This window comes from Oxyura jamaicensis, chromosome 1 (genome assembly GCF_011077185.1).
Source record: "Oxyura jamaicensis isolate SHBP4307 breed ruddy duck chromosome 1, BPBGC_Ojam_1.0, whole genome shotgun sequence".
In the NCBI taxonomy this organism is placed as follows: domain Eukaryota; kingdom Metazoa; phylum Chordata; class Aves; order Anseriformes; family Anatidae; genus Oxyura; species Oxyura jamaicensis.
The window spans coordinates 88,741,623-88,765,557 of NC_048893.1; the positions used below are offsets into that span (position 1 = coordinate 88,741,623).

General features: G+C 43.8%; 1 protein-coding gene across 1 annotated transcript in view; it reads left to right on the plus strand.

Moving 5' to 3' along the window:
* The first annotated feature begins 571 nt into the window (after nt 1–571).
* ZPLD1 (zona pellucida like domain containing 1) overlaps nt 572–23,935 on the plus strand; it is a 100,526-nt gene continuing 77,162 nt past the window's right edge. Inside the window, exon 1 of the mRNA XM_035315040.1 lies at nt 572–588. The gene's annotated coding sequence lies outside the window, so the exon portion shown is untranslated. The remainder of the gene's footprint in view (nt 589–23,935) is intronic.

Here is a 23,935-nt window from a genome sequence, read left to right on the forward strand (position 1 = left end):
ATAACAGGGTCACGCTTCTGGGCTTTCAGGTCATTAATTGAAAATGATTGGGTTTACTGCCAGTCAGAAACATTGATTCCTGGCAGAGAAATCAATACTGCCTCTAGTCATCTCAAAAAGTGTCAGTCTTTTCACATATGAATGGACACATGCCTTATGTTAGCGCATGCCATGAAAAATGCTTTGCTGGTTGAAGATGTTGAGGGATCTAAAGATAAATCAGTGTGTGCTTGCTCATCCATGATGAGAACACTATCTGAATTTAGTCCTGGTTTGGGAAAAGCCACCTTATTTAGTGGCAGATGAGCTTGTAAGGGTAGGTTGCTCTAGTCAGAGCAGGAGATGTGCTACGTGCATGGCTGTGCTACCTAGCACATGGTGGGGGGTGGAAACTGTGGTGTTGTCATGGTCTGGATATATATGGGACAGATGGAGTCCTTTTAAATATGGAGCCTTGTGTAACTCTACTTGTACCTGTTTAAAGCTTCTCTGTCCATGTGTTGTAGGCAGGTTGGCCACTGGGAGCTCAGCTGAAGGTCAGGATTGGAAGCTCTTCTGTTCTGTGCAATTATCTCTATTAATGCTATGGTGAGCACGCCTAAAGGAGCTGTACAAGCCTATCTGGCCCCTGTCCTGTTGCAGAATGGCTGTAAACAGGTACCCTGGTGGAGGGAGGAGTGAGGCAAGTGAGCATGACACTGCTCCCACTTCTCTTCTCAGGGGGTTGTCCACAATAACCTGACTTACTGAAAGTCACCCTGAAATCTGTGCACTTCTTAAGGGGCTTTGTGTTCTTATGGTCCTGTGGTTTTACTGTGCTCTCTGCATGCACAGGGAACTCCCCATGAGTCAAGGTCTTAAAACTACATATATCCTCTGTGAACAATGTTGTTTCCCACTTCCCTTCTCCCCAGCCTTTGAGCCGTGACCCTTGGAAATGGGTTGCGTGTGAGGAAGAGGGCTCAGCTCCTGGCCCTGACAGGGGGTGGTCACCAGCCTCACAGCAGCTCAGTCAAGCCTGCTGTTGCTTTGCAGTTGATGTCACCTGCCTCCCAGGTGGGATTTGGGCAGGACAGAGAGGCCACCTCCATGCTTAGACACTGTTACTGCTTGGCAGTACAGGTCTGGGACCTGGCTGTGCTGAGTGATGTATCAACAGTGTGGTCCCAGAAGTCTGCAAGCTACATGAATTATGTTCTGGAATTGCACAGGAATCCCAATATATCTATGTTTCTTTGGCCTTATTTGTAAGGTCTTGCCAAGTCACTAACGAAAGAAAAAGTTGTCTTCAGAGACTCGGCAAGACAGCTTTGGCTGATGATATTTTATTAGCTATCTTTGCCAGGAAACTGAAGCAATACAATGATATGGTAAGGGACACTTCTCTCTTCTAGTGCCAACGTAGTCATGTTTTATGAGCAAATAGCCATCTGCCACATAGCTGTATGAAAATATGCACATCTCATGAATGCTTGTGTGTAGTAGATGAGATACTCATCATAACCTTAAGCATAACACGTAGCTATCTGGACCAGAATGACTATTAGGAAACATCTCAATTCCATTTCAAGTGTTCTCCTTTTCAGTGCTGTTGAGAGCTGTACTGTAGTCAAGGTATGGATGCTTGAAATTAATTACTAAGAGGTATAGATAAGAAATATGCTTTCTAAATATTTTTGTTAAAATTTCTCCTCTTGAAGCAAGAGTGAACCCCTTAGTAGTGAGGATCAGCATTTCTTTGGCTTGTGAAGTTCCATCTAACACCCAGGGAAGACTGCAAATTCTGCATTTAATTCCCTTTTCAAGGAGCAGATTGGTGAATTCAATAACAGGCAGAGGTGAGGAGGTTGATCTGCTTCAATGGTTGGGACTAGTAAATTTGGTGAGGAAAAAATTACCTGGATTTTTTTTTTTTTACTCTTCACTTTGCATTTCTGGGATTTTTAGAAAAAAATATAGCTTCATATAAGGAATAACTGAATTTCAGTTCATAAGAAAGGTTGTTGTTGTTGTGACTTTTAATGACTTTTAATCAAACTTTCTCTAACAAAAAGCATACAGCTTTTTCAAAGATATTCAAATTAAGATATGCTTTCTGCTCTTCATTACATGAATAAAAGGCAGGTGCTGACACTTGTGTGTTATGACCTATACTCCAACTTCTGATGCAAAAACTTTTCCGTACTTGCAACTTCATTTATGTGGTACTGAGTCCTAGACAATAAGCTTCAAGTGATTGTAATACCCTTCACAGACACTTTAATTATGTCCCTTTTTCAGACTTGTGAGGAACAGGATTATCTAGCCTAGCTGAGAACCAGTCCTCTCTCTGACATTTTAAAGGCTTGGTTAAAAACTGAAGTTGTTTCAAATGCCTGGAATCAAAAATGCCTGGGTAAATCAAATAGCACAAGTGCTTGATTTGTAATGGCAGAAAATAAAGTTGTGGTGGATTTCTGTGTTGTGAACAAACTGATGGTCTTCCCAGCAGCTCCTGGAAGCGTTTTCCCTGATTTCACAGCTGATGCCTCTGTGGTGGAGGGGATTTTAACATGCTGAAGTTCAGTGTTGTTCTTTCATGTTTTTTTTTTTTTTTTTTTTTTTTTTTTTTTTAAAGTTTCAGGAAGAGCCAATGTATGTGCTTCGGTTTGGAGGAATGATGAGCAGCAGCCAAGGAACACTGAGGTCCCTCAGGTTTGTTGCACCATTCTCTGGCACAAATGTTTGTCTGGGCTCTCCTGGAGATGTGGGATCTGCCTCCAGGCCGGATGCAGCTCATCTGTAGGAAAGTACACTTGGCTGTTGCAGCACTGCAAGATGAGCCTAAGAAAGCCATGCTGCCTCGTTTCTTTGAGAGATGGTGGGGCTGAAGGGAAATGATGAGGCTGCTTTCTTGGGGAAAGGTCAAGCTGATGGGTAGTCTGGTGCTTCAGCACCTAGGGCCTCCAAGGACTGCGTGTCAGTCCCTGCTGCAACCTGGTGCCTGCAAGGGGATGGGCAGGATAGGGGCATCACCCCTGCTCCTGTCCTGGCTGACGGAACAGCACAGCTGCTCCATTCCACCACTGCTGCTGGGATGGGCCTTGGTGTGTATGTAGGGTGAGCAGTGCCCAGGACTGGCCCTCTCCTGCCTAATTGCTTCTCCCCTTTCCTCAGCTTGTGGAAAAGGGCTGGAATATGTAGAGGGTCCTATCTGGATTCAGATGGAACAGGGCTCTAACATGGGCTTATCCCACCCTTTACAAGATTATAATAGATTCTTTTTGATTAAAGAAACTGAAGATAACGTGCTGCTTGTGTTATTTTTAAAGGTGATCTCTCCAGTATTTTCCTTTTTCAAATGGCCTCTTCTGTGGCACTAGGGCACATACTGAGGAAAGGAAAAGGAGGTAAATATATATTGTGTAGCTGTGTTAGCATTCTGTGAGGGCTTCATCCTCCCATTGCACTGATGGGGAATACACATGAAATCTCTACTGTCACAGGCCCCTGAGTGTGGCCTGCAGTGATCAACACATGGTGTACCAGGCTGCGTGGCTTGGGGTCAGCAGGGCTGTGAGCAGGAGAAAAGATCTTGCTTGGTACAAGGTGATATGAGTGCTGGGATGCTAAATCTGTCTGCGTGGAGACTCCATCTAATTTCTGCTGAAGATTTCTCTGAGGGAAATACTGCTTCTTCTGTAAGATGGTGGTTACTTTATGCCAGACTTGGGTGTTATGTATTTGTCCTCTATAACATGATGCTTGGAAGTGCTGTTGTTCTGAATTAAACTTACTAGTATCTTTTCCTGGAAAGAGCTGGTGTGTTTGTACTGCTGCTGTTTCAGTATGCCATGGTGAGGGATGAAGGCAGACAAAGCAGGATCCTGCTGTGGGGTGAGGGAAGGGAGACAAGTGAGGTTGTCTGGAGCTTAGTGACAGCTCAGAGTGTGGAGCAAGGCTTTGTTTGAGTAGGGCAAGTTGTGTAGCTGGTCTGCCAATTGGCGTGCATTTTGAAAGCACTCATACAAAAATGTGAAATATACCATTTCCAGGTGAAAGGCTTCCATGAACAAGTGTGGGCATAGGAGCATACAAATAAAATGCCTCAGGAAGAACTTTCTTAAAATGATAACCAGTACTTTAAGGAGGTGAATGTTCGGTCTTTTTCCATATATATATATATATATATATATATATATATATATATATATATATTTAAAAAGGACAAAAAACCTTAGCAAGTCCTTTGATCAGACTAGCAACCCCTCCTGAATTCTTCAGGTCAGTGTCTCTTAGCAGGGAGGCTAAATAGCTGATGCTGGAAGATTTTGCTAGAAGCTTTTGAGACTTAGTGGCCCAGTCACTGGGTTAGCGAAGCAGAACAGAGTCTGATACAAAAGCAGCTGTCTGTTTCCTGAAAAACCATACTGCATATGCAGTTAATCTGCTGGAGTCCAAGGCTTGCTGGTCACACTTTCCATCTGGCTTTTCCAAGTGCCTTGACCATGGCTAGAGCTTTTCCTGATATTCCTTCATCAGTTCTTCTATTGTTTTCTCTAAAGGCTTTCAGCACTGGGAAAAACACAGGGTTAATGTGTACATCTCACAGATGAATAGGAGATCTTATGGAAGGGAGCAAGGATGTATCTTGGACGTTACTTTAAAGATAGTTTTCAAATAGAATTTCAGGGCAGGGGGAGATAGTTTTGGAGGGACTTATTTCTAGAGGGATAAACACCCCTATTATTCTCATTTTTTGTGATCCAGACCAAATTCGTAATGGTTTGCAGTAACACATTGAGCATCCATTCAGCATTATGCTAAAAGCAAACTCAAGTGGTGGGGTGGCAATGCTGTGGGAATTCCTTCTGCAAAAGCAAAAAGATCAAACTGCTGCTGTTATGGAAAGGAGAAACAAGCTGTGGCGTGGGCTGGAAGTGCAAGACTCAGTAACAGAACGTTTCATTAAGCACAGACTTGCTGAGACTCTAGTACTTACAAATGTGAAAGGGGGACTATGTATTTGTCATGGGGTGGACTGCACAGGCGGTAAAAAGCTGGATGCAGCAGGATTGGAACTGGTAGGGCAGATATGCACTAAAAGAAATCTGTTCAGAACAAAAAAATATTTAATCTGTGTGTACTTCTTTTAGGACTAGAGAGCCTTCTCATTTCCCAGACAATGCTGGCATCATGTGGCCACTTCATTTAGCTTGCCTTGTATTAGAATATCTTTGAAGAATACTTGCTGTTCCTCAGCATCTTTCTGATCTTTCTGCTTAGAATCCCTCAAAACTCACATCCCAGTGCAGCTGCTTCTTTTGCCTGGATCCACTGGGACTCCACCCTCATTTTACAGAAGGCATGAGGAGTCTTAATTGATGGCTTGGGAATTTCACTTTCTGACCAAACATCACTGATAATATTTTTCAAATAAAAGGAATCTGTAATGATGCTTTCATGGGGACTCTGAAAAGGAGTACCACTCTGTAGATTTTTAGTAAAAACAGGCTTCAGTGACTGCTGGGTAATTTGAAGAAAACTGCATGTTTGATTCTGAATTTAATAATGCCATCTGCAGAAAATAAAAGTAATCTTAAAGCAATACTACTGGTATTCTGGAAGAATGGAAACCTGGGTAGAGATGGTAGAGATACTATCTAATACTAATAGAAGTGGGATCCTGTTACACAGACAAGACTGATTGAAAGAATTTAACAGATTTTCCCCTGAAGCTCAAGTAAATAAAGCCTAGGTAGTATAGCTTTAATCAATGATACTAATAGCTTATTAACCTCTGTATGAAATAACCTGCCAAGAATAAAAAACAGAATCTGTTCAGGGGAGTTCCTCTTTGAAGTTCTGTACATCCAGATAAAATGGTGAACTTGGCAAGAAACGTGAAACACAAAAAGAAGGTATTTCTCCCAGCAGTGTTTCAGATTGAGAAACAAATGATACAGCCTTCTGAAAACAGAAGACAGCACGTGTGCGATTACACACTTGTGCAAACCTGCAGATGAGCCATGCATGCTTACATACTATTCATAGGAAAGTCTGTGCACATGCACAGCTCTACTTCTCTGCAGAGACAGTTAACACTTAAAGAAAACACAAAACTCAGATGGAAGATGAGTGATACTATCAAGTGCAAAGCTAATGATAAAGCTGTTAAGTCTTCAAACACTGAAGCGAACTCTTAGGTCTTCTGATACCTATACCTGCAAGCAGGAAGTCGTTTACTAGGAACAAAATGCCTTGTTAAGTATGCAATGCTAGCTGTCTAAAGGCAGGCATGTGTTTAATGATGAGAGTTATGGCTATGACTTCAGAGCTCTTGTGAACTTGTAAAATTATGTGTTTAGGTGACAGGGAACCTTTAATCTGATTTGGTGTCCTGTTTCAGATTGGTGGCTCTTGGTTAAAATGTTTGGTGTGGATCATGTTTGTAGTAGATAAGGTACAAAATTACATAATGCAAAGAGAATATCGGGCACCTACATTGCCTAGTAAAATGTAGTTAATTGGCTGTTTTTTTTTTTTTTTTTTTTTTTTTTTTTCATCTAGCTGAAAATCCACGTCACTAAACTTCTTCATTGTCACGTAGGTTCTAGTGCAGTTTCCTGGAAAAGCTCTCTACCTCTACAGCAGACCCAGCAAATTCAGACTGATTGAAGTCAGTATTGCAGGGTACAAATGCAGGCCCTTGGCCTTTCTATGATATATTCTTTTCTACAGCTTCTATCCAAAAAGGAAGAAACCTATTTGTTTTTTCTCTATAGATGATTAAATATAAAGAGCACTAAATGCATATACCTACTCTGTATGTGGCTTACTAGACCATTTGTTTTTAAAGACCACGTTTTTTTTTTCCATCCTGGTTCTTACAGATGTGTAGACAAAAAAGAAGCAAAAAATAGTGCGTGCTGTTCTGTCTTTTTCTCCCATAGTTTTGAACAGGAGACTGCCTGTGTTGTTAAAGTTGGTCTGTGTACGTATTGAACTCACCATTATCTAGAGAGCTCGCTGTTGTGGTAGGACTCAATGCGAAGCTGTTAAGCAGGTAATTCTTTTCCTGAGTGTGCTGGCAGGGGGTGAATGGGATAGAGAAGGAAAATGAGAAGGTAAATAATGTGACTGAAGAGAGCAGAACAGGTTCTTCTGCTTAACTCTGGAGCTAGGGAAAAGGTGAGACTTCTGGTTAGTAGGTTACTCTGTCTTTAATTGTAGCTCTGCCTTCTCTGTTCTGTTGGCTGGAACAATGAGCTCTTTAATACATATTTTTAGAGACTTTTGTCTAGTTCTGTGAGTGAAGAATGGGACCTGTCATTAGTGATCTTAATCATTTTGGGCCATGATGGCAGATGGTCCTCCTGATGATGATGTGTCTGTGCTGGAGCTGTAGCAAGCAGGTGTTGGCAGACAAACAGAAGCCCATCTTTTCAAGGTGAATAGAGCCTATGACTTTTGATGCCACAGAACAAACTTCACCTTGGCTGTGAAAGAACAAATGAGCTGGCTGATTTATTTATTTTTCTCTGAACTGTTACCTCACCTTTTCACTCTAATTTCTCAGTGGAGTTAGTTCTAGCAAGTAACAGCTAATTGCCACTGAATGTGGCAGCAGTGCATGTTCTGGGCTCCCCAGAATATTTTCTATAAAGCTGGTGGATTGAAGGAAGGACTGGGATGTGAAGTGTTATGTAAGAGATTTAAAATATGAAGCAGTATGGTTGTGCTGTGAAAGAAATACATCAAAGTGTTTTATGTAGTTAAGCTCAGACCTCTTTGAGGAAAGAGGATAACCTTTTTTTTTTTTTTTTCTCTTTATAAGGAGGAAGGAAAAGAGGACCTTAAACTGTATCTTGGTTTTCTACCTAGTTTACTAAGGACAAAGATTGTGCTTTTAAAGTATCTTTGTAATCACTGTGACAGAACTCCATATACATGGAAGCTTCAACCCTGTTTTTTTTCTGGATGAGAAATGGAAGAGTCAAATGCTATCAAATGCTCCAGGGAAAATTCATCACTGAACTAGAAATGATGTCCAATCCCCCCATTAAGTAACTCATTTTTTCCTTAAACTTTTAAAGAGGCCAGAGCCCTTGTAAATATTGGACAGTGAAGCTGTCCTTGCTGTAAAAATCCTCCCCTGCTGCCCTGGAACCCCCCTCCCCTCCAAAAAGATAAATAAATCAGGGCTGTCAAGAGTGCGTTGCTACAGGAATTGGTAGATTTTAGTTTTGGGGGAAGAATGCACTTAACTTCAAGAGCAAAGCATTCCTTTAAAGATATTTCTACTGCATCCCCCATCCTTTTAAATATTTTTATATATGAAGCCCTATCACCATATAGATAAATATTTTTCAGAATCACTCTGGCAGGGGTGAGGACAGGAATTGGCCTATTGATATCTCAGCACTTCTGTTTCTAACCACTTTTTTTTTTTTTTTTAAATGCCACGAGACTTTGCTGTCAGCCTGGCTGGTGTTAATACTGCTACTCCATGATGCTTTCTGGCGGTTGTTCTGGCTGTCTGCTCGATGTCCTTGCATGGTAGATCTGGCCTGTGTGGCTGGAGACTGGAGGAGAAGCTTGCAATGCTGCCCTGTAAAATGCAAAACACGTACCTACCTGAGGGAAGGAGCGTGGGAACTATGCCTTAGTGGTAAGGCCTGAGAATAAATGAAAACAGGTAATACCACAAGGGGTAACAGGTGTCTTGTAGATCTTGGCCACGGACTGAATTAGTGCTGTTGGAAAACAACTGGAGGGAGAGTTTTGTGAAAACTGGTTTGGTGGTGGAGGTGGCCAGAATTTATCTGTTCACTCAGGACAACATTTCTTCTCTTTCCTCAACCACTAGCTGTGTTCTTGTCTCATCCTCACCTGGTATTACATTTTTGACATGCATTTTCTTGTAGCTGAGAGGCTGTTTTCATGATGCGTGCTCTTCTGAGAAGGTCACCGCAAGCTCTGCAGGCAGCATTCCTTGTTCCCACTGCATAGCTCTACTACAGTCTGGCCTGTGAGTGCAAACATGAATTTTCTGCTGTTGTTCTATTTCTCCCCCAAATACTTATCATAAGGTTTATTGAGGCTAGTGTGGGCTTTTTTTTTAAAGTTACAAAGTGGAATGGTGTACTGGGTCTGGCTGGGATGTTAACTTTCCCTGCAGCAGCCCATACAGTGCTGTGCCCTGCACTTGTAGCTAGAACAGCAGTGGTATCACACCGGTGTTGTGTCTGCTGCTGAGCAGTGCTGGCACAGCATCAAGACTCTCTCTGACCCTCCTAGGGGGTGGGCAAAAAGTGAGAAAGAAACATCAGCAGGGCAGCTGACCTAAACCACCCAAAGGGATATTCCATACCAGATGATGTCACACTCAGCAATAAAAGGTGGAAAAAGGAAGAAGAGGGGAGGGGTGGGCTCTCGTGAAAACGTCTGTCCTCCTCGCGAACACCGGCTACGTGCGTTGAGGCCCTGCTTCAAGGACGTGGTCAAACATCGCTCATTTGTGGGAAGTAGAGAGTAATTTCTTTCCTCTGCACTTCCACATAGCCTTTACTTGTTTTGTTTAGTTATTCCCTTTCCCCCTTCCTCTTCCCCTTTCCCTTTTTTTCCCCTTTAGTTGAATTGTTTAATTAATAATAATATTTCCTTAATAATATATATATATATATATATTTTCTCTTTAATTAAATCATCCTTATCTCAACCCGTGAGTTGTTCTTTCCTTTACTTCTTCCCCTCCTCATCTGAGGAGGGGGAGTGAGAGAGCGGTTGTGGTGTTCAACTGCCTAGCACGGTAAAACCACCACACATGGGTAGCTGTGTTAAAGGATGGCATCAGACATGGAACAGTTTCTCTTTCAACCTCCCTAAAAGAAGACTCAAAATTTCATGTCAATGATGTTTTTCTAAGTGTTCAAATTCTCTGTCATTTAGAAACTAACCAATTGAACCCTTCCAACACTTATGAGAACTACCCTTAATCTATAGCAACAACTTCAATATAGTTTATCTTACTCTGGTAATAAATACATGCTACATGATCTAGTGTTTTAGAATAGTTCTGGGTATTTTTAAAATTAACATTCAACAAATTTTTAAAATCAACATTCCAGCACACTGCTGGAAGAAACACCATGGAAAGAAATTACATTATTAATCAAACCAAAGCACAGAGTTCTCCACATAGTGGCTTTAAAATGCCCAAGATAATCTTTAATTGTAATGTTACTGAAAATAACAGTGAGAAACTTTGTACTTGGTGCTTAATTAACTTACATTGTGTGTTCAGTGGTTTATGTGAGATAGTGGGACCAAAATGCAAGTGTGATGCAAGGTGTTACCAGCAGTTGGTTTATCTATGATCTAATAATAAATTTAGACTTAGATTAATAAGCACTCTCTTAATTAAACAATCAGCGTCACTCCTTATTGCATGTTGATAGCTGATACCATTTCCATGTGTTGTCTTCTATTCAGCACTCATCTTTTCTTGTCAGGATTATCTCTCAAAGAAACTAGGTTTTAATGATTTTTTTTCCTCAGCATCTGCCATATAACTGATTGCATTTTCTTCTGCATTCCTTTTTTTCTAAGTCCAGGCTGCATTTTTTGCTGTCTGTGGTTGTGGAAAAAATTGTGGGAAATGTGAAGAATTTGACTTTATACAAAAAGCTGGTGGTCCTTCACATGGTTGCTGTTTGTGCCCTGGGCCAAGTGTAGAGAGACAGCAATGTCCCCCTGTTGGAAGGCAGCAGCCTGGGTGCTGTCCACTTTGCTTTTCCTTCTCTGGGGCACGTACCTAGAGGAGGGTATCCAGCTACAGACAACAGATACAGCTAATCCTGCAAGTGACAAGGCATTCCTGATGTACTCTTCCTGAGCAAGCAGGCATGTTGCTGCAGCTAGGTCCCAGCTGTGGGATTTCATGCTGCCAAAAGCTACTTCCACAACCAGTCGGTGCCTGGGCCCCCTGAAAGCCCTTCCCCCTTGGATTAGCAGATGTGCTCTCCTCTTCCCCCAGCACAGCAGCTCCAACCCCAGAGTTTACAACAACACCACATCTGCAGGATCTGGGCCAGGGCTCTCCCAGAACCTCTGCTGGGACCTGGGGTGGGATGGACAGCAGTGAGGGTGAGCAAAGATTTCTCTCTTAGCTCAGCTGAGCTCTCACTTGCCTGGATCAGGTGAGTGTTGGTGGTATCTTACAATATGCAGAGCTGCCTCTGTTTTATATCATGCATGGGAAATAATGCTGCCTCTTACAGGGCCTTGTGTAGCTCAGGAGATGCAAGGATACTGAGTGAGCAGAGTCTGGCCTCTAGTGGCCTGTTTGCAACAGATACTGGAAGTAGGGGCTTGGCTGGGCTGCGATAACTAGCTTGCTTGATAGCAGGCACCAGGTCAGGTGAGGTGAAACCGCACAAACAGCACTGTGGGTGTCTGTGTTTTGCAGTGGAAGAGCTGTCAGTGTAAGGGGTGTAGGTTTTTTAAATGGTGCTGCAATTGAATCACCTGTCACAACTGTTGCAAAAGCGTTGGCACTTCTGTTAAACACAGTAGAATTTTCAGTAAACTAAGAGCTCTAATAGATCAGATTTTTCAAACAAGGGCAAAGTAAATATTATACTGGAGTTGCTTTATTAATATTTGTTTACTTCTCTATTTTGCAAAGCTCAGAGTCTCAGCAGAGACTTTGGCCACCCTGTGCATCTGAGATGCTCTCCTACAACTTGAATCTGTTTTCTAGCTGCAGTGCAGTCGGGTGTCAGAGGACATAAGTTTCCAAAGCTCCAGCCTGTCCCACTTGGCTTATAGCATGATCTACCACCTTCCATCAGGGAATTGCAAAAGCAAATATGGTCATCCTGGGCATGTTAGGTATGAAAGCAAGCCTTTATCCATCAGATGCTGTACACCTTGGAGACACTAAGTTCCCTGAAGTACAGACATAATAGCAACAAACAATGGCAGTGCTAGCAGTCAGTTTATCCATTTATCTGTGATCTTTAGTTGTAATCCTAGGTAGTATAAGCATTAAATGGGCAAGGTGTGGAGCAAGAGATGTTTTATCTTGTCTTTGGTTTCTGGGGAATGTGTGGAATATTACTGCATCCTTGCATAAATGTCCACATCTACGCTCTCCCACAGCCTGTGGGGTGCTTATATCTTGGGATAACTGGAAGAAAGTTGTTACTAGTGCTCACTAAGTGCAAAACATTCTTTGCAATAAGAAATGTTTGCAACTCTGTGCTGCTGACTCAAACATGAGCAAATTGTACAAGTGCGTGGGTGCAAAGCATGCCTTCCATGCCTGTCCATCGCACCCTTGACTCAGAGGTTATTTCCTCCAGAGGCATCTGGCCCTGCTTCAGCAGTGACTCAACTTGTTGATGACCCTGATCACCACAAATGACATCCTGGCATATTAAGGAAAGTTGAAACTGGCCCTGACGTTATCTTAAATGTGCTACAGCTAAGCAGCTACTTTGTGAACATCTGAGTCATTCCTGTAGCTGGGCCAGAAAAATCTTACTTAATTGGGAATAATGACTTCCACAGACAATGCTCTTCTGTTTTCCAACCAGAGCCCTGTGTTGTTTCAGGATCTTGGTGGCTAGGCTTGGTGGCTTCCTTACCCTGGACGAGAAATAAGCCTGGTAAATAAAGCAGAGCTGAACTCTCCTTCTGTCTCAGCCTAGCATCTGCTCTGGTGACTTAGCCTTAAGTGTGAGTGGAGCTCCAGGTTTTCTGCTTGAAATGAATGGTTTCTTGCACGTATCGTGCTCAACAATGAATGCCGCCTGCAAGAGCATTGCAGGGACTGGTTAGGACACATATAGGTTTTCAGAAGTACATAAACCAAATGCTGTAACATTAGTGCTTCTAAAAGTTGCATTGAGTATCACCCTTCAAAGGCTTTTTCAAAGGTCAGGTGTGTTTTTTTTTTTTTTTTTTTTTTTCTTTTTTTTTTTTTTCCTTCATAAAATTTCTGGATTTATTTGTAAGTTTATTTTCATTAAAATGGATGCAGATGCTTTCTGGTGAGTTTACCCCTGGAGACAGGTGATGTGAGAATGCCCTGAGGTGGTGAAGATGAAAAGAAGCTTAATCATCATTTGTTCTTCACTGTTTTGGGCTATAGGGAAGACTTAAACTGCTTTCTCTTCAGACTGGGGACCCTCATCCCTGTTCTTGAAGCTGTGCTTGGATGAGCGGGGAAAAATTAACTTTGAGTTGTACCTGCATAATGCAGGAGAAGCCTTTTTAACATAAACATCTGTGAACAGCAATCTTTGTAATAAGACTGGGAAACGGTGGTGTCTCAGAAGTCCCTGAAAAGTTATGGCTAGCCAAAGCTGACTTGGGCCAAGTTACATTTTCAGTATCTTTATATTTAGTCACAAAAAAAAATTTCCTAGCTGATTCCCAGAGAACTTTGGTTGTTGCCTGGAAAGAAACAGGTTGTCTTTACATATGGAAAAAGCAATAGCTTTTGGAAGAAAAGTATTCAGATGGGTAGACTAAGAAGTGATGGTTAACTGGCAAACAGTGAAAACAGCCTCCCTGTCTGGGCTGCTTGATGGAGGGCTCACTGCAGCAGCTTTGTGGTGAACAGACAATGTGCTCTCACTGCCTTTTGTGTGCAGATGGATGCCTGAGAGGCAGGATGGAGACAGCTTTGCTGGTGTACGAGCATGATAATGTCTGTTAGTCTGGGGCTAGGAAAAGGATCTGTGTGAGGGAAAGAATAGGGAGACAGTATAAGATATGAAAATAGACCCTTGTCTGAATGAGCAGTGTTTTCTAGCATATCTGCTCTTCACAGGCATAAACTCAATATCCAATTTATTTTGTAACATGAAACTAGTACCTTTGAAGTCCTCTAACTGAACGAAGATTTGTTATGTTTGCATCTTCTCTACTAGCTCAGACCTCTTTGTTCTCATCTGGCATTCTGATTTCTGCATTAGCTGATGCTCTGGGGAAAGGTAAAGAAAGAAAATTTATGTCTTAAAATGTAGTGCATCTGTATAAAGTGTGGAGAGCTGTGTGTGAGAAACACTTCTTTGTCTGTAAGGATGATCTGCCTGTGCAGTGAAGCAAAAAATCTGATTATTTTTGTATTCCAACCTTTATTATAGCTTGGGCAGCTCAAAGCATTACTAATGTAATTAAAATGATGCAACTTTTCCTAGGCACCATAACCTCTTTAATTTTTGGAGGCAGTGATTCACCCTGCTTCTATGTAGCCGTGTGGGTAACTTCTTTGTCCCACAACTTGCTTTCAGTGTAGTTGTGGGATAAGGGACTAACAGAGCGTCTTTGCTTTCTGACTTGATGCAGTGTAAAACCGATCGCTTGGCAAGGGCTTAGAGCTGTGCTTTTTCCTACTGTAAACCTAAGCCTCTTGAGAGCCAGGTCAGAAGCATCCCTGTTTCCTGAGATGGGTCAGGAGCACAAGGCGTGACTATTGGTGTATTTTGGCATATGCCACAGGGCTGGGTCTGCTGGGTGCCGGCAGCCGAGAGTAAAAGCAGGCAGAGCTGCAGCTGAGGCAGACCCTGCAGATGGCAGCAGACGAGCACAAAAAGCAGAGCATCCCCAGCCCAGCCGCAGCGGGAAGCTGCCGGGTGCTTTCATCAGAGTTGTGCTGCGGGCCCCAAGGACCCCTGTGGCCCGTGTTCGAGTTTGACACCTTGCATTCAGGCATGGCAGGGGGCAGATGCTTTGGAGGAAAGTGGATGGCTTTGAGGTGTGGGGGGAAAGGCCTTTGGTAATGAGCGCATACTACTATGTTTTCAGGTGACAGCCTTTGGGTGTCCTCTTATTGCTCATCTGTAAATACTGGCAGAGGGCCTTGAGCTGGTGTGTTGTTTCCTATGAAGCTTTAGCTGAGATGAATGCCCTTGCTCTCAGCTCAGGCCAAGGGATGCTCCCTAAAAAGTAGGGCAGGTTCCCTGATACCTATTAGAAAAAACGATCTAAGCCCATAGTTAGCACTTTCTATCCCAGGACATGAGTTCAGAAGCCTTCACGTGGGAGAAGGAGCTGAAGTCATGTCATGAGTGGTCACTCCACCACCTGGTACTGGGGGCTGTAGTTGCTGTAGCTAAAGGATAAGTTGCAAGAGCTGTAGGGCTCTCAATGTGCTGGGCCCCGACGACAGTCCTCCCAGGTGTGTTATAGGGTGGGAGGCAGGCAGCTTTTCCAAATTCCCATCACTTCTAGAGATGTCAGATGATCCTGGGAAAATCTTCAGCCAGCTGCTGAAGCCAGTTATGAGCCTGCTTTGCATGGTTGGCTTCTGTGCCAGGATCTAGCTCTGGGTGTCTGTTATGATTATTTATTACAGGGGGTGAATGTAATCATTATAGCAGGTTTAAGAGGCCGTTTACTGTATATAATATACCAAATAAAATCAGCAGTTATTAAACTGTTAGTAAAAGCACCCACAGCAATGGATCTGCTGTTCTGACATCAATCAAAGTAAGACTGCTATGAAAAAAGGATATAGCCCATGCAAAGCAACTCCTCTTTGGCAGCGTTTTTATTGTATCTCTTTAATACACATGCAGGTGGTAGTACATAACCTCTGGAAGATGTGCAATTAAACCATGTACTTATATTTACTTCAGAACTCATGCTAGTATACCAGTTTTATGTCTGAAGTCTTGTTTGTACTACTGGTTTCTCAAAATCACCATCAAAATTAAACAAAGGCAGTATTCTATATAATGTGGTTTATTGAGCATATTGAATAGTAATACACAGATCCATGGACCTGCGTGCAGCCAGATACCCCGAAGTCATGGCTGTAGTACTTGCTGGCTTGAAAATGAGCTTAAAAATTGAGTTGGCTATTAATGTAAGGGTCAGAAGGATGAGTGCTTTGCTTTGTAATTACCAAACTGCCTGTTGAAATCTAGAGTGCTCAAAGGCCAGCTAAGGGTTCCCCCCACTTCGTTTTAACCAAGTGATTTATCTGCTTTAACAAAAAGAGTCATCTGGCTCCTAATATTTTGCAGCACTGTGAAGTCAAAACAGTTACATAGTTTTATGAAAATGTGGAGATATTTTTTAAGTGGTGAATTTCAGAACCACTACTGTTAAGAATTTCCTGATGCAAGTTGATTTGATACTTAGGGTTGTCACAGTACTGGGGGTGTGGGAGTGAAGAGCAGATCACAGTACAAAACCTCAGCTGTGATATGAGAAGTATAAGGTTTAAATACCTTGGTTTGACTTGGGTAGAGACTGGAAGTAAGGACTGTCTCAGGTAAGTTCCTTTTAGTTAAAGGAAATTGCAAGATGTCACCTGTGGCCTCATGGTTGGCCATGTCTTATTTGCTTTAAATACTTAGGAGTTGGACAGGATCCCCAGTGGTCATGACTTCTTGGCACAAGGAATATTTGGATTTAAATTGTGGTTTTGATAATAACTTAAATACTTGTAGGCCAACAAAAAAGGCAGGTCTCACTTATCACTACACATTGGCTGGTACTTGAGCCCTTATTTTTGGAAGGAGGATCCTTATGAACTGGATTCTTCTGCAGAGTAAGTTTGGCTCTTTCACATCCTGTGATTGTTGGAGGCTCTGGGCCATCTTAGGCAATGCAAGTGGAATTGCACTGAAACTGGTCATTAAAATGCCAAGAATTTAATTCTCTAAGCTCAGCCTTTTGCCTTTGCTGAAAGTTGCTAACAGGTGAGGAAAGGGAAGCAGATGACTTGTCAAGGATGGAACAGCGCATTGAGTTTTAAATGACTCAACTTGGACAGATTGTTTTGGAAGCACTTCTGAATCAATATTTCCCCCCCTCCCCCCCCATTTCAGGTAAACTCAGGGTCACGTCCATGTGGTCATTTGTGTGCCTGTTGCTCCTGTGGTGCATTAGGTTGACTCAAGCTGCTTCTCATCGAGAAAGCATTTTTCATGCTACCTTGGCTTGAGAAAACAAGCTAGTGTGGCATCTTGCAAAGATGCGGGTGATGCCACAGTGCACATGGCACGCGTAGATGATATTTCTGCAGCCTGGGACACAAGAACACTGAAGAATGAAGAACAATGGCTTAAGTTGTTTGCATAGTGCTGTGCTTTGTAGGTCTGTAATGCTTGGGTGCTGGAGAGTGGGAAGTACAGTACTAATTTCCAGTGGATCAGAAAGTGTGGACCACTAGGAGAGGCTGGCAGCAGGCTGAGTGAGGCAAAAGGCAATGAAAAGAAGCATTGACATTGCTTCCAATAAAATTTCTATTAAGCCAATGAGACTTCTGAGTATTCACCATTTCCAGAAGACTGCAGGTTAACTCCCACGCATCCCCTCTTCCTGAACAGTGACTACCTACAGAAGCATTGTAAAACTAAGGTATAAGGATGAAGAAGGGCACCGAGAGATGGTGTAGGTCATCTCTGAGTCAAGACAGAATTGACTCTGAGCCACTGAAGGTATTTTAAATGGAAACAGCAATACAAATGGGCACACGGATGGATGGAAACTGAATTCAGAATATTTGTCACTGAAATGTACTAACTTCTTGGAGGGTGGGTTCTGGAGACAGTGCTAGTTGAAATGATGGCTAAGATGGTTGTTATCTGCTGCTGGATGTTTGAATTTCTTGGGCTCAAGAGAACTGGAGGTATCTTGTAAGTTAAGACTAGCTTGAGAAATCAGGAGAACTGTGTGTGTGATCGAGAAATAGGATGGAAGGAAAGAAGCAAAATAAAACGTGGCAGAAAAACTATAAGGTGCTTCACTTGAGCAGGTGTTATGTATTGCACAAAAGCAGGATAGGGGAGCAACTCTGGGTATAACCCTAATCCATCCTACAGAAGAGAATGTAGGATATGATGATGCATCACAAGCAAGATTTGAATTGGTAGTGCTATACCATAGGGGAAGGAGGCAAATAGCTTACTAGAGTGTATAGTAACAGATGACAATCCATCAGATAGGTGAAGCATTTGTACTTGCACTGCTGGAGTACATGGCGTTCTGCACAGAGCACTCTGGGTTTGATGTGCATCTCAGGGAGAGCTCAGTGGAGAGCACAAGGGAAGGTCCAATGTGGAAAGCATGATCTGTGACAGAGGACAGAGTGAATTGACAGTATTTTGGTCAGAAAACATCACCCCGTGAGGAGTCAGGAAATGCCTTGAAGCCTGCATGAGGCTATTGTAGAGGAGGGAAACAATCTGTTCTGTCTCTGTGGTGGATAGACAAGACTTGATGGATCTGAATTGCTGCAGAGATTTAGGTAAGGTGGCAGGAGAAATTTGTGGTGATTAAGATGGAAAGGATGGGAAGAAGGATTCTGTGCTCTGAGCCATTGCAGTTTGCAAATTGGAGGTCTTCAAGGGTAGACTACACAGCAGCCAAGACTGACACCAGGCACCTATGATCCTACTGTTACAGTGCTTTGATAAGCTGTCTTAATGATTTTGAGCGTCAATTCCATCTTTCATCATTTTAAAACTTTTTCTCATTACAGGCAGACTTGGACACCCGCACAATGTGCCCTTGCCTGCCAGGTCCATTCCTCCACAGCCATCCAGCGCTGCTGGCTGAACATCCCCAGCTGTGTGGACTGTGACCATCTCGATGAAGGAACCCCTATCTGCTCCAGCACTCGCGGTGCCTTTGTGGCCTCCATTTTGGGAATAAAGCCAAGGGCCTCGAGGCTGGGGTTTCGCCGCCCCAGCCCGGCGGGGGCGGGGCGGTGGCGAGCGGCCAGCGGGAAAGGGGGAGCGGGGCGGGGCGGCCGCCAGGGGGCGCTGCCCGACAAGGAACGTGCCGCCGCCATTTTGGGGTGGCGGTGGGCTCGTCGGTACCCACTTTCCTTGTTAAAGCCCACGCGGGGAGGGAGCTCGGGCTACGGGCAGCCAAGTCGGGTCTGGGGGTGTCAAGAGGGGGCGGCTGGAGCCGCAGCACGCCTTGGTGGGTGACGGCTGCTGCCTCTCAGCCCCAAGGCTGCCTCCACCTCAGGGTGGAGGCTGGAACCAAGATGGCCGGCAGTGAGGAGGATGGTCATGCTCCCCTGTTTTGTGCCATGCCAGGGACTGGCAGCTGACTGCTGTTAGGTATAAAAGCAGGCAGATGGGGAGAGCCAAGGCTGTTTAGAGATTGCCAGCATTGGGGTTAAGAAGAGTTCTTGAGAAGTCTTTTGCATGGAGGAAGAGAATAATACGTGTTTGTAGCCATCAGCCAAGAAGCATTTGTATAAGCTGTGGGAGAGGAACCTTTTCTGGTTCTTGAGAAGAGCTAAGCAGTGGAGGAGCTGAACAGGCCTATTTAGTAACAGCAGATCTGCTTGCTTCTATTAGGATCTGCACAATTACTGCTTGCTCCATCTTTGGAGAGCACATAGAATTAAATGATCTCATGGTGATCTGTTCCAGGTTGGACTAGATGATCTTGAAGATCTTTTCCAACCTTAATGATTGAGTGATTCTCCTAGTCTTGAATACCTGAAGTTCGTTAAGAATATTAGTTCAATTTTCCAATTAGCTGTTCACACTTCTGAGGAGCTTAATATGTAGGTGACATTTTCATTACAAGAGTACATTTCCATGCCTTCAGATTATAGACGCTTCCCACCTTCCGGAATGAGTTTTAGAGCATTTTGTAAGTGAAATGTAAACTCTGTCACTGAGTAATGCAGGCATGTCTACCTGCCACCTCCAGACCAAATTCTTAAAATGTGGTGTGGTTATCTGTTGTTCAATACTAAGATGTATGGCATGAGAATCTTTCATTGTAAGAGCACTTCCAAGTACCGTCACCTTCTTGGGTGGGGAGCAAAGCCTCAAGTCTCCTGTTCTTTTGGTTTGCTAGGTTGTTTTGTGTCAGGAAGTGTAGTTGGGATGCATTTAATATCCTTTAGAGCAGGATTCTATAGGTCTGGAACACGTTTTGTTTTATGTGACCAACTGGTCCCAAACTGCAAGCTTAACTGCAAGTGTTGCTTTGTATCTTTTGGGTTCTCTTGAAAGGAAGCATTTTGCTATTAATGCGTTTTCTACCACGCTTAATATGAATAATAATGATCTCATTAAGGCTGACAGACCTGTCCTTTTTAGAAACTTAATTTTAACATGGGATGATTTGAATTTCTGTAGATAAATTGTTAGCCTTGAGTGAGTACAAATTTGTAGATAATTAAAATCAGGATTAGTGAAAGAAGAGGTGAAGAATGGGGTCAGAGGCAAACCACTGTGGGTCACACGCCATCAGTTTTGCTCTCACATTTTTGTGATGTTCAGAGCAAAGTTTTTGATACTGCTGGTCAAATTAGTTTCTAGTAGTTTAGTGCACTGAGTTTCTCTTAAGCATAGTTCTACCTCAGTGATGCAGATAAAATTTCTCACTTTTAACTAAAGAGTTTAAATACACGTAGTGTTCTACTACCTTTATATGAATGTCTCATGGTCACGTGAAATTGGTGGAAGGAGCTCAATATATTTCAAAGAAAATACTCTCTGGGTTGTGATGTAAGGTATATATTCTAAATTCATTTGGGATTTACTTATAGATAGTGATTTAAGTATTTTTCCTCTCCTGATCATGGCCTATGTTACCTTCTGGCAGCCATTTTATTATGGGTGATGAGAAGTATCCAATGTAGTTAGAAATAATGGAACTGTTATTCTTGCAATACAGTAAAATGCTTGAGGAAACTTGCAAAATTCATGTAGCTTCATTGTTCAAGGAATGAGATAATCATTCATGAGAAGTCCAAGGTTTTGACACTTCAACTGCCAGTAGACTGTAGTGGTCCCTAGCTTCCTACTTCGCTATAGTGCAATATAGTCAAGGATAAACATTGGAAAATGTGAGTTGCACACTTAGAGTTTGTGGTGAAGAGTTACTTCTCACTTCTGGGGTGTAACAATTGATCCAAGTTTATCCCTTTTTAATGTGCCTCTGTAGTATTGCTACCAACCTAATGGTTTTAAAATGCTGAACAGACCTAACCCTACTTTCCAATATTTTTCTACTTTAGTGGAAAACAACACAACTTGTAAGTAGAGAATGTTTCAACAGGGAGCTGAGTATTGTATAGAAGTGGCAGAACTGGTACACTCAGGTCTGGTGTTGGGACTTTCTCAAAGGTGATGAACCCTTTCCAGTTTAAACAAGATTTTGGGGCCAGACATTGGAATTTGGAAGAAACTACATCTTAACGTTTGGGTAAAATAACTTGTAAATATCACTGAAAGTGTGCCTGATGTGTCACTTGAGCCACTCTGTCCCAGGCCTGTAGCTCTGCATGGGGTTGTTGTGGCCAAAGTGTAGGACCCGGCACTCAGCCATGCTGAACCTCATCCCATTGGCCTCTGCCTGTCAACCCATCCTGCCCAGGTCCCTCTGTGGGGCCTTCCTACCCTCTGGCAGATTGACGCTTCCCCCAAACTTGGTGTCATCTGCAATTTGTAGCATTCATTGGCTGCTGTCTCTTCTGGTATCAGAAGATCAGTGAAAAGCAGAGCTCTATTGGTTATTTCATGGAATGTCCGAGTTGGAAGGAACCCACAAGGATAATGAAGTACAACTCCTGGGTCCCCAGCCGACCACCCAAAAAAACAGACCATGTGGGAGAGTGTTGTCCAAATGCTTGTTGAACTGCAGCAGGCTTGTGATTATGATCACTGCCTTGGGAAGCCTGTTCCAGTGCCTGACCACCATCTTGGGGAAACAGAATCACAGCATTATTTAGGTTGGAAGAGACCTCCATGATCACCGAGTCCAACCTCTGACCTAACACTAACAAGCCCTCCACTAAACCATATCCCTGAGCTCTACATCTAAATGTCTTTTAAAGACCTCCAGGGATGGTGACTCAACCACTTCCCTGGGCAGCCCATTCCAATGCCTAACAACCCTTTCAGTAAAGAAGTTCTTCCTAACATCCAACCTAAACCTCTCCTGGTGCAACTTTAGCCCATTCCCCCTCGTCCTGTCACCAGGTATGTGGGAGAACAGACCAATCCCCATACTACAGCCTCCTTTCAGGTACCTGTAGAGTGCAATAAGGTCGCCCCTGTGCCTCCTCTTTTCCAGGCTGAACAACCCCAGCTCCCTCAGCCGCTCCTCATAAAACTTGTTCTCCGGACCCCTCTGTAGACTCCCCCAAAGGGGTCACCAGCTTTGCTGCCCTTCTCTGGACTCCCTCAAGCACCTTGATGCCCTTCTTGTAGCAAAGGGCCCAAAACTGAACACAATATTCAAGGTGTAGCCTCACCAGAGCCGAGTACAGGGGGACAATCACTTCCCTGGACCTGCTGGCCACGTTGTTTCTTATGCAAGCCATGATGCTGTTGGCTCTCTTGGCCACCTGAGCACACTGCTGGCTCATATTCAGCCGACTATCAACCACTACTCCCAGGTCCTTCTCTGCCAGGCAGCTTTCTGACCACACATCTCCCAGCCTGTGGCTCTGTTTGGGATTGTTGGGCCCCAGGTGCAGGACCCGGCACTTGGCCTTGTTGAACTTCATACCGTTGGCCTCGGCCCATCGGTCCAGCCTCTCCAGATCCTCCTGCGGAGCCTTCCTACCCTCGAGCAGATCGACACACGTACCTAACTTGATGTCGTCTGCAAACTTGCTGAGGGCACACTCGATCCCCTCATCCAGATCATCGATGAAGATATTAAAGAGAACTGGCCCCAGTATTGAGCCTTGGGGGACTCCACTAGTGACTGGCCTCCAACTGGATTTGACTCCATTCGCCACGACTCTTTTGGCCTAGCTGCTCAGACAGTTTTTAACCCAACGAGGTGTATGCCAGTCCAAGCCATGAGCAGCCAGTTTCCTGAGGAGAATGCTGTGGGAAACAGTGTCAAAAGCCTTACTGAAGTCGAGGTAGACCACATCCAAAGCTTTTCCCTCATCCACTAAGCATGTCACTGTCATAGAAGGAGATCAGGTTAGTCAAGCAGGACCTGCATTTCATAAACCCATGCTGACTGGGCCTGATCTCCTCCTTGCCTTGCAAGTGCTGCTTCATGACACTCAAGATAATCTGCTGCATGAGCTTCCCTGGCACTGAGGTCAAACTGACAGGCCTATAGTTTCCCAGGTCAACCTTCCGGCCATTCTTGTAGATGGGTGTCACGTTTGTTAGCCATCAGTCAACTGGGACCTCCCCTGATAGCCAGGACTGCTGGTAGATGATGGAAAGTGGTTGGCCAGCTCTTCCGCCAGTTCTCTCAGTACCCTCTGGTGGATCCCATCCGGCCCCCGTCAACTTGCGTACATCTAAGTGCAGTAGCGGGTTGCCAACCGTTTCCTTGTGGATTGTGAGGGCCATGTCCTGCTCTGCATCCCCCTCCACCAGCTCAGGGTAATGCGTATCTAGGGAACAGCTGGTCTTGCTGCTAAAGACTGAGGCAAAGAAGGTGTTAACCACCTCAGCCTTTTCCTCATCTCTTGTCACTAAGTTTCCCGCCGCATCCAGTAAAGGATGGAGATTCTCCTTAGTCCTCCTTTTTGTGTTAATGTATTTATAAAAACGTTTTTTGTTGTCTTTAATAGCAGTAGCCAGACTGAGCTCCAGATGAGCTTTGGCCTTTCTAATTTTGTCCCTATAACATCCTTATAATCCTTCTGAGTGGCCTGCTCTCTTTTCCAAAGATCATAAACCCTCCCCCCCCCCCCCCCCCCCCCCCAAGCTCTAGCCAAAACTCTCTGTTCAGACAGGCTGGTCGTCTTCCACACTGGCTCGTTGTTGGGTACGTGGGGACAGACTGCTCCTGAGAGAAGAGATCAGTGCTTTCCCTTCTGCTTCCCCTTGTGAGGAAGTTGTAGACCATGATGAGGTCTCCCCATAGTCTCCTCTTTTCCAGGCTGAACAAACCAAGTGATTTCAGCCACTCCTCATGTTTCTTCCCCTCTGTGTTGGTTTTACTCAGGTGGGCAGCAGAGCCCCACCACAACCCA